We start from the raw sequence: 10657 nt of genomic DNA on the forward strand, positions 1-10657 counted from the left end.
GCCATGAACAAATGAAATTTGAAGTTAAAACCACCACCACATGTATATTAGATCCCAGTAAAGTGAAATACTTAGGTATAAAACTTTTTAAAAATTTTTATAAGATCTACTATGAGGAAAACTATAAAACTCTGCTGAAAGAAATCAAAGAAGATCTAAATAAATGGAGATAGTCCATATCATGAATAGGGAGACTCAATATTAAGATGTCAGTTCTTCCCAACCTGATCTATACACTCAGTGCAATCTCCATCAAAATCCCAGCAACTTACTTTGAGGATGTCATCAAACTTGTTCCAAAGTTTGTATGGAAAGGCCAACATAATACTAAAGAACAAAGTCAGAAGACTGACACAATCGGATTTCACAACACTATAAAGTCACAGTAATTAAGAGAGTGTGGGATTGGCAAAAAAAAAAAAAATTTAAATAGATAAATCAATGGAACAGAATAGAGGGTATAAAAATAGACCCACACAAATAGTCAACTGATCTTTGACAAAGGAGCAAAGGAAATTCAATGGAGAAAGAACTGTCTTTTTAATGAATGGTAGTGGACAACTGGACATCCACATGCAGTGAAAAATAAAGAATCTGCACATAGATCTTACACCTTTCACAAAAATTAACAAATCTAGATGACCTTGGGTTTGGCAATGTCTTCTCATATGTAACACCAAAAGCACAATCCACAAAAGAAAAAATTGGTAAGTTGGATTCTGTTAAGATTAAAAACTTCTGCTCTGCAAAAGATACTGGTAAGAAAATAAAAAGTCAGGCCACAGACTAGGAGAAAATACATGAAGGAAAAATAGCAGAGTGAAGAAGAGAAACAGAATCATAATCATAGCTAATAAAACTTACCATACCTCTCAGTAAATGATAAAGCAAATTGACAGTAAATCAGTAAGGAAACAGAAGATTTTAAAAAACACTAACAGGTAGTATTGATATAATTTACATTTATACAACAATAAACCCAAGTGCAGGAGGTGCACATAGGATATTCATCAAGGTAAATGAAATTCCAAGGCATATAAAACGAGTCACCAATTTCAAAGGACTAAAACTTAAAAAGAGTATGTTCTTTGCCCAAGATGGAATTAAAGTAGAAATCATTAACAGTAATCTAGAAAGACCTCCATGATTAGAAATTAAGCAACACTGGTCTAAAAGAGATATGGATAGAAGCAAATATGCCAAGGGACATAAAGAAGTGTTCCAAACTGAATAATTCTAATAAATACAACATATCGCAACTAACCAAATTTGTGATATAGAGTTGTTATGAGCTGTACTATGTCCCTACCAAATCCGTATGTGAAAGTCCTAATCTTTATTTGGATGTAGGTTCTTTAAAGAGGTAATTAAGTTAAAATGACATTATGAGGATTGGCCTGAATCCAATATAACTGGTATCCTTATAAAAGAAATTTGAATACAAAACAGTTCCACAGAGAAATCCATGTAAACACAGGGAGAAGGCTATCTACAAGCCAAAGAAAGGCCTCAGAAGAAACCAACATTGTCAGCACCTCAGTCTTCAACTTCTAGCACCCAGAATTGTGAGAAAACAAATTTCTGCTATTTAAGCCACCTGGTCTGTGGTGTTTTGTTATGGCAGTGCTAGCAAACAAATACAGCAGCTCTAGCATTTCTTAATGGGAAAGCTATAGCTTTATATGAATGCACCAAAAAGTTTTAATTTACAAAAACTCAGCTTCCACCTTAAGAAGCTATGAAATAAAGAGGAAATAAATAAGAAGAAAATAATTAATTAGGAAAAAACTCAATGAAATATAAATGAAACTTTAAAGGTAATTAAGCCCAAGGTTGATTATTTGCAAATATTAAAATTGCTAAGCCCCAGGCCCGAAATATTAAAAGGTAACAGGAAAAAAAGTTTCATGACATTGGAATGGGCAATAACACCAAAAACACAAACAACAAAAGCAAAAACAGACAAGTGATACTACATAAAACTTAAAAACTTCTACGCAGCAAAGGAAAAAAATCAACAGAGTGTAAAGGCAACCTACAGAATGGGAGAAAATAGATGCAAACCATATACCAGATAAGAGGTTAATATCCAGAATATATAAAGAACTCCTACAACTCATGAACAAAAAACAAATAACCTGGCTAAAAAGTGGGCAAAGGACTTGAATAAACATTTCCTCAGAGATATAAATGGTTAGTAGCACATGAAGATGCTAAGCATCACAGAGTATCACAGAAATGTAAATCAAAATCACAGTGAGATACCACCTCCACCTATTAGAATGGCCATTATCAAAAAACCAGAAAATAAGTTTCAGCAAAGATGTGGAGAAACTGAAACCCTAGTGCACTGTTGCCAGGATTGTAAAATGGTGCAGCCGTTATGGAAAATAGTAGGGAGGTTCCTAAAAAAAAATAACAATGGGAGTTGAAAACAGGACCTTAAAGAGATATTTGCACACTCATGTTAGCCAAGATGTGGAAGCAACCTAAATGTCAATCGACAGGTGAATGGATAAAAAAAAAAAAAGTGGTAAATACATAAAATGGAATATTATTCACTCTTAACAAAAGAAAGAAATCCTGCCTTTTGTTACAACATGGATGAACCTTGAGGACATTATGCTAAGTGAAATACGCCAGTCACAAAAAGACAAATATTGCATTATTCCACTTATATGAGGAATGTAAGTTAACAAAAACAGAAAGGAAAATGGTGGTTACCAGGAAGAGGAAACAGGAAGCTGTTGATCAATGGGTAGTTTCACTCATGCAAGATGAGAAAGTTCTAGAGATCTATTGTATAACAGTGTGGATACAGTTAACAATACTGAACTGTACACATAAAAATTATTGAGAGTAAATGTAGGTTTTGTTTTTTTTATCATAAAAAATAATAAAAGAGGGTCAAATCCCATTTAAAAATTGCTAAACCCATAGGAAGAGTGATTAAATAACAAAAAACAAAAGGAAAGTCAAATGATTGGTATCAAGATTGAAAGAGGAAGCATTATTACAAATTATACAGGCACGAAAAGGACAATAAGGGATGCCTATTAAAAGAAATAAATTGTTGGCCCAAAGTTCTAAAAAGTTAGATGAAATAAACAAATTCCCTGTTATCAAAACTAAAAGAGAAATTTGGAATAGCCCTATATCTGCTAAAGATATAAAAATCATAATTTTAAACTTTATCAGAAAGAAATGTCCAGGATCACTAATAAATTCTATCAAAACTTCAGTAGGAAAAGAAGGGAATACTCCCCAATTCACTTTGTGAGGCTGCCACAACCCAGCTACCAAAACCTGAAAAAGATATTACAAGAAGAAAAATCAGACCAATATCCCTCATATAAAAATCGTTTAAAAACATTAGCAAGTCAAATCTAGCAATATGTTACAAGGATAATAATACATCATGACCATGTGAGATTTACCTAAGAAATGCAATGTTAATTTAAAAATGGAAAAGCAATCAATTTAATTATTTTCATTAACAGAATAAAAGAAAAATCAGGGGAAAAAAATGACAAAATTCAATGGTTATACATGATTAAAAACTTTCAGCAAACTAATAATAGAAGCAAATGTCCTCAATTTAATAAACACCTACTGAAAAATCCTAGAGCTAACACCATACTTAATAGTAAAATACTGAATGAATTCCCCAAAATCAGGAACAAGCGAAGGATGTGTGATCTCACTAGCTCTATGCCAATATTTGGTTAGAAGACATAACACAAAGTGAAGGAAAATAATTAAAAGAAACAATAATTAGAAACAATAATTAGAAAAGAAGTAAAAAAACCAGATCAACTTAATAACTTAATAAGCTTTGTATCAACTAAAATGGCTTAAAGACAATACCAGTTTTAGAATGCCAGGAGGCAACAGAATTCTCATACAATGCTTATAGGATTGTAAAATTGCAAAACAATTTTTCAAAACCGTCTGGCAGTTTCCTATAATATTAAACATACACATACAATCCAGCATTTCTGAAAGTACCCAAGATTAATGAGAGAACCAAGATAATTTATTGCCCACAGACCTGCATTACAAGAAATCATTTCTTCAGGCTGAAGAGAAATGATGCCAGATGGAAACCTGGATCTTCTGTGATGACTGAAGAGCATCAGAAATGGTATGTTCATACACAAAAAAAGTCTATCTCTTTTTTTTCTCCTAATTTTTTAAAGATACGTATGGCTGTTTATTGCAAAAATCTTGGAATCACCTTGTGTGATTGATAGCATATGTAGATGCGATACATATGACAACTAGAGCATAAAGGATAGGGGAAAGGAGGGACTGCACGATCGCTTGTTTTACATGAACTATTTCAATATTAACTCTACACAGACTGAAAAGGTATGGGTTTATATTGTTATATCTAGAGCAATCACTAAAAATAAAAAGTAAAACTGCAAAGCAGTATGGCTAAATGGCAATTAAAAGGAACTCCAAAAAATAATCAATTGACCCAAAGAAGGCAGGAATAGAAACAGATGAACAAAAAGCAGAGGAGGCAAATAGAAAACAAACAGCAAACGGAGAGACCTAAAGCTAACCATACCAATAATTACATGAAATAATTGGTGGGTACCAATTAATTAAAAGGCACAGATTGTCAAACTGGATAAAAAAGCAAGACCTTACCACACGCTGTCTACAAAAAGCACACTTTAAATATAAAGACAGGTCAGCGGAAAGAAAATGGATGTTAAAAGATGTACCATGCAAACAGTAATCATAAGAAGGCTGGAGTGGCAATATTAATATCAGATAAAGTATATTTCAAAAGAAAGAGTATTACTAGAGCTATAAAGAGATGTTTCATAATAATAAAAGGGTTGAATCATCAGAACGATATACTAAAGGTAAATATATTTGTATAAGTGTTTCACAATACATAAAGCAAAAATTAACAGAATTAAAAGAGAAATAGACAATTTTACAATCCTAGTTAAAAAAATTTAACACCTTGTCACAGTAATTGATAAAATAACTATTAATAGATAAAATTGATTAAACTATTGTTAAGTAAATTGATAAAAATAACTAAACACATCATAATAGAAGATCTGAACATAACAATCAACCAACTTGACCTAACATTAGAACGACATCCAACAACTGCAGAATACATTCTTTTCAAGGGCCCATGGTAAATTCACCAAGACACTGTATATGCTGGGTCGTGAAATAACTCACAGCTTACGAGAACTGACATTACACATAATTTGTTCTTTGATCTGAATGCAATTAAAATAAGAAATCGGTAACAATAAGTCATCTAGAAAAATCCCAAATATCTGGAAATGGAAATGACTGGCTGAAGAAAAAAGTGGATTTATCAAGTGTAGACAACTCTTTTGGTGACTTTCAAGGGGATTAGAGAGAAGAGGCAATAAGTGAAGGAAGAAATCGTGACCTCCCCTCTGGTCAAAACTCTGCAGTGGCTGCCACTGACCACAGAACAAGATCCACACCTATTATTCCAGCACCCATGACCCTCCCCAATAACAGCCCAACCCCCTTTTCCATCGAGTTTCCATCACTCCCCACACAAATGTCCCTTTCCATGCAGAAAGGACAAGCCCTCATATCTTCACAGCTGAGTGCCAAGCAGTGACCCAAGAGGAGTCAGGAGCCAGACAGGTGCCTGTCCCTCAAAGAACCATCTCAATACCAACGGGACAGTTAGACGATACGCACCATGCTTGCCACAGTCCTCATGCCTAAGTGCTCTGGGATTAAAGGGGACAGTGGGACTGCTTTCTGAAAACACTCAGAAATCTCTGCACTGAAGAAACTTCTGAGCTAGTTGGTTAACAAGGGTGAATGTGTGAAGCATAAAGACATGAGAAAATAAAACTGCATGGACTAGAACAGATTCCCAAGTGGCTATAAAGCAGAGTTCAGTGGAGTACAGGGTGAAGATGACTCTGGAAAGGCTCACTGGGGGTGTCGTTCAGAAAGGATAATCACCATCACCATTTCCTGAGTACTCATTATGCACCAGGCACCCTCAGCCCTTCCAAAGTGGGATCACATTTCCACCTCACAACCCTAACATTGCTATTAGCTCCATTTCACAGATGAGAAAAAGGGAGGGACACAGATGGAAGGCAAACGCAAAGGTCACAGCATCAGTAGTAGGGGAGACTCAGAATCTGACTTCAGAACCCACAATAAAAGACCCTTTTGTAACATGAAGATGAACTAGAACATGGGGAAAGACAATATGCTCAGCTAACATAAAGGTAAGGAGAAAGGAGAAAGGGAAGAACTGACAAGACTCATCAGATTAGTGAGAAATCTGGAAAACAAGAAGGCAAGAAGCCTGAGGTCATGCAGTACGTAGAATCTTAGAATCATGCCATTAACAAAGATCCCAGGGCTAGAACAGGTGAGAAGAAAAGCGAAGGGGCATTCATTATTGTTTAGCTTCCAGTGTACAGTGCCGTGATCAGGCATCTACAGCATCCCTGAGAATGCCAACTATAATTTTATATATATAATGTGATGGCTCGGTGTGATGTCGGAGGGATAGTGGAGGGGGGGAGGGGGGTTCACAGTGTGAGGGATATAAATGATGAACGTCTAAGTATTACCTTGTCTTGTGCACCTGAAACTAATAAAAAGAAAAAAAAATATTTGGAAAAAAAAAAGCGAAGGGGTATACAGAAGGCAGGATTCCCAGTATTGTCCTACACATGCCTCTTACCTGGGTTGTTGAGAGCAGGCTTTAAAGCAAGGCATTTTGAGATAACTGGGGAAATTGAACACAGCCTATCAGATGACATTAAAGAATTTTGGTTACTTTGTTGGATGTAACATGGTATACAGGTTATTTTCTTTAAAGTCCTTATTCAAAAGAGATGCATACTGAAGTATTTACAGGTGAAATGTTACCTGGGATTTGCTGCAAAATACTTCAGAAAAAACTAAAAGGAAGAGCAGAATGTTATCAACTGCTAAAGCTAAGCGAGGGGCACACACAGGTGCTCTTAGAGTATTCTCACTGCTTTTGGCTGTATTTGTAAAATTTTCATAATTTTAAATTTAATAACCCATCTCCCTTCACACCCCCAAAATAAGGAAAGTAGAAGAAACCTTAAGGGGCGGGGGAGTAAACTGCAAACACTGGATGGTGTGATTCCTGCCTTCTGTTGGTGCCATTAATGTTATCAACAGAAGTTAATGTCATTAGGGACTGAGACCAAGGATCAGCAGAAAGTTTTATCAGCATTAGAAGTATCACACGAACTTGAAAAATAGAGCAAGTTTTTAAATGAAAACTTTTAACTTTTCATTAAAACTTTGAAAGTTAAAGAATAGCTAGCTCCAAAATAAATGTTATTACATTTCCCTCTCTATAAAATGAGAATTCTACTACTTAATGTACAAGATGGCTGAGGAAATAAACCATGGCAGTGAACTGAAAGCACACCTCCAACACCGGACTACTGCTCTCAAAACACTACTTCTCACCACCTTTGTTTTGCCAGCACTGCAAGGCCCTGAGAATACAGCTGCATGACTGTCTGGGAGGGTGTTCCTTGTAGATGTTGGGACGCCACTGAATGAGGGTAGAGGGGTGTGCCCCTTCAAGCACAGGCCTGGTTTCCTCGGAAACCACTTGCAGCTGAGCCCAGAGTGGATATTACCAGCAAGATATCAAGGACAGCAAAGCAATGCATCGCCTCCATGATAAACAAAGACACCACAGGAACACAAGGAAGTCCTGCCCACCTGAGATGGGGCTTCCAGGCCCCTAGGTGTTCTCCCTTCCCTCATAGGCAGCCCCTCTGGACTTGGAGGGAGCTCAGGGTGCTCCAGGGTCGACTTGGGCACAACAGAAGCAGCTCCAGCCTCAGGATTCTCTCCCAGCCCAGACTGCAGGCTGGAAACTCCCAAGCCTGCAGCTGGGTCCTCTTCACTAAAGTATCAGAACCAGGAAGGGGAGGACAGCCCCATGGACAGTTAGGGTGTGGGTTTTAAAGAAAACCTGCTCTGACGTCATGCTGGCACCCAGCATGACATCATCATCTCTGTGCCTATGGGATTTAGTAAAAACACTAACATTACTGAGGATTTAGCATGTGCAAGACACAAGTTTTACCTTTCCACACTGACAACAGCTTCAGTGAGAAAGGCGCAGACCTGGATTTGAACTCTCCCTGGAGAGGTGGGGTCTCCCACTGCAGGTGTGACACAGGCCCCTGCGGAGAGACAATGCCCAAAAAGATGCACGCTGGTGGTTGCAGATGTAGGGGGAAAGGACAGCTTCTCACTGATACGTGGTGAATCTGAGTGATGTGTCCATGGAACTTCACAACTACTTCTGGGTATGCTTGCAATGTTTTCATAATGAAAAGTTAAAAATAAGAACTTAAGTCTGGATGTCTTACCCCTGCTTCACCCCGAGTAGTTCAAGGGCTCAACCAGCAGCCTCGTGGGGTTTGGTGAAAGTTCTGTGTCCCGAAGCTCATGGGGGGCACAAGGACTCCCACGCAAGCCAGCACACGGCTGCCTCCGCTAGGCCGTTTCATTTTCCCCAGGGCTCGGAGGTCGCCACCCAGGTCACTCGGCCCCAGCTGCCCCTCACCATTCAAATAAGTCTGGGTGTTTGCTCTAGGCCAACGCCTCCCCCAAACCCGGGTCCTCGGGGGTCAAGCGGTACCTCCACCACCACGGTGGGCACCACCCAGCCGCTCGCCCCCCATGAACACCCAAGAAGGAAGCCCGAGCCTCCCGGCTACAACTGTGGGGACGTCTGCTCCGAGCCAAGGGTGCCCGTGTTCCCCAAATTACGCGAACTATTCCCGGCCCCTACAGGGCAGGACGCTGGGCACCCAGCCCCCGAATCCCACCCGGGAAATCAAACCTCAAGGAATCCGCGGCCAGAGTGAGACATCCTCCTCCCGCCCTCCCCCAGTTTTCCAACCCTCCTTCCCCGGGAGCGGGCGGCCATCGCGGGCTCGCTCACCACAAGAGCCGAAGGACGGCCACCACGCGCCAAGTTACCCACGGGGGGCGTAGGAGAGCGATACCCACATTGCCCCAGAGAGGGACTGCAATGCCCACAATGCCCCGGGGCGAGGGACTACGCTACCCATGGTGCTCGCCGAGCGCGGGGCTACAATACCCACAATGCCCCGGAGCGGCGGGGCTTACACTATCCGCAATGTCCCGTGATGGGACTACAATACCCACAATGCGCCAGAGCGCGGGGCCACAATACCCACAATGCTCCGGAGACTACAACGGCCCTGAAGCTCCTAGGCGCGGTTTGTGGCTACCAAACCGCTCCGAGGGTGCGGGACTACGTTACCACAATGCCCTGGAGCGGGGGACTACGCTACCCACAATGCCTCCGGAGAGGAGTCTGCTATACCGACAGTGTTCCAGAGGGCGAACCCACGCTACCCAAACCTCCCCCCGGTGGACTACGCTCCTCCAATACCCCAGGGCTCGGGGTCCGCCTTCTCAGACAGAGTCCCACTGGGCTTGGACCTTCAATGACGGCCTCTGGTACTTGCCCCCTCAGCTCCATTGGAGCCCGCGCTCACTTGTCAGAATTACAACTGTAATACTTGGTCTCTGGTAGAAATTGTGAAAAATTAGACAAGTAAAACCAAACTGACTTTGGGGTACATGGTGGTTCTGGTGAGCACTAAAATCTTTCTCTTTTAATTTATAGGGTCCTTGTAACTTTCGTTCATTTTTTGAAAAACGGAAAGATGTTAGTTAGCTGGATGTGTACTTGTCCTCCATCCTGCAGATTCACCCCAGTGTTTTCACATTTAAATAACCACGTAATGAACTTCTAAACAATGCCAAAGGTACTCGCATTTTTCTTTTATAAAGAGAAGATTCTTAAGTTTATTTTAATACAAGAAAAAATGAAAAACTAAACGTGAAAACATTTAAAGCTCAATAATTAAAATTACTAATACAAAAATTGTTGATTAGGTGTAACAGGATAGAAAACTAGAAACATATCAAAGTCTTTATAAAGAGAGACACTCTTTTTCTAGTAATTTGACAAGTGTTTTCAAATTACTTTCTCTTTGCTTCTGCTCAAAATGAAGTAACAGGAACCAGATTTTGCCTATTGTCTAAAAAAGAACTTTAAAAAGGAGAAAATATGTGAAACAACAGGTTTGATGCCATTGGACATAGGACAGTGAAGAAGAGTGAACTCAGAGAGATGGATAAAGAACCAGGTGAGCCCTTGAACTGCCCCATGGAGAGAAATTTCAAATCACAGGATAGAGGAGGGTCATCCTCCTCAAGTATCAGTTGAGTACCAACTACCAACATGTGCATGTGCAACCCCCAGGAAAGAAGCACTGGAAAGGATTAGAGAGAAATACTGTGAGATCACATAGGGCCAGTAATAGTGCCTGTTCCCATCAGACATAGTGCAAATCTTCATAAATCACATGGTGTGGAGTGCAGTATACCAGGCCCTTGAATAATGTTTCATTCAATGTAGTTTCATTATAATGTTGGTGAGGACAAAAAAAGATTCTTGGTCACAGGCACTGCCTGTGTGTAGTTTGCACGTTCTCCCCATGTCTACGTGGGTTTTCTCCAGATACTCTGATTTTCTCCCACATCCTAAGGATGTACATGTTAGGTTAAT

At 39.7% G+C, this 10657-nt stretch overlaps 1 protein-coding gene across 6 annotated transcripts in view; it reads right to left on the bottom strand.

The window, feature by feature from the left end:
- ZNF169 (zinc finger protein 169) overlaps positions 1 to 9111 on the bottom strand; it is a 34664-nt gene extending 25553 nt beyond the window's left edge. For 2 of the 6 annotated variants that reach the window (XM_081067838.1, XM_081067836.1), the window contains exon 1: positions 8996 to 9101. The gene's annotated coding sequence lies outside the window, so the exon portion shown is untranslated. Of the gene's footprint in view, positions 1 to 8128; positions 8229 to 8417 lie in introns of all 6 variants that reach the window. The other 4 variants (XM_081067839.1, XM_081067841.1, XM_081067837.1 and 1 more) reach the window with 4 other exon arrangements.
- Between the last annotated feature and the right edge of the window lie 1546 nt (positions 9112 to 10657).

Source organism: Rhinolophus hipposideros, assembly GCF_964194185.1.
Source record: "Rhinolophus hipposideros genome assembly, chromosome: 11".
Lineage (NCBI taxonomy): Eukaryota > Metazoa > Chordata > Mammalia > Chiroptera > Rhinolophidae > Rhinolophus > Rhinolophus hipposideros.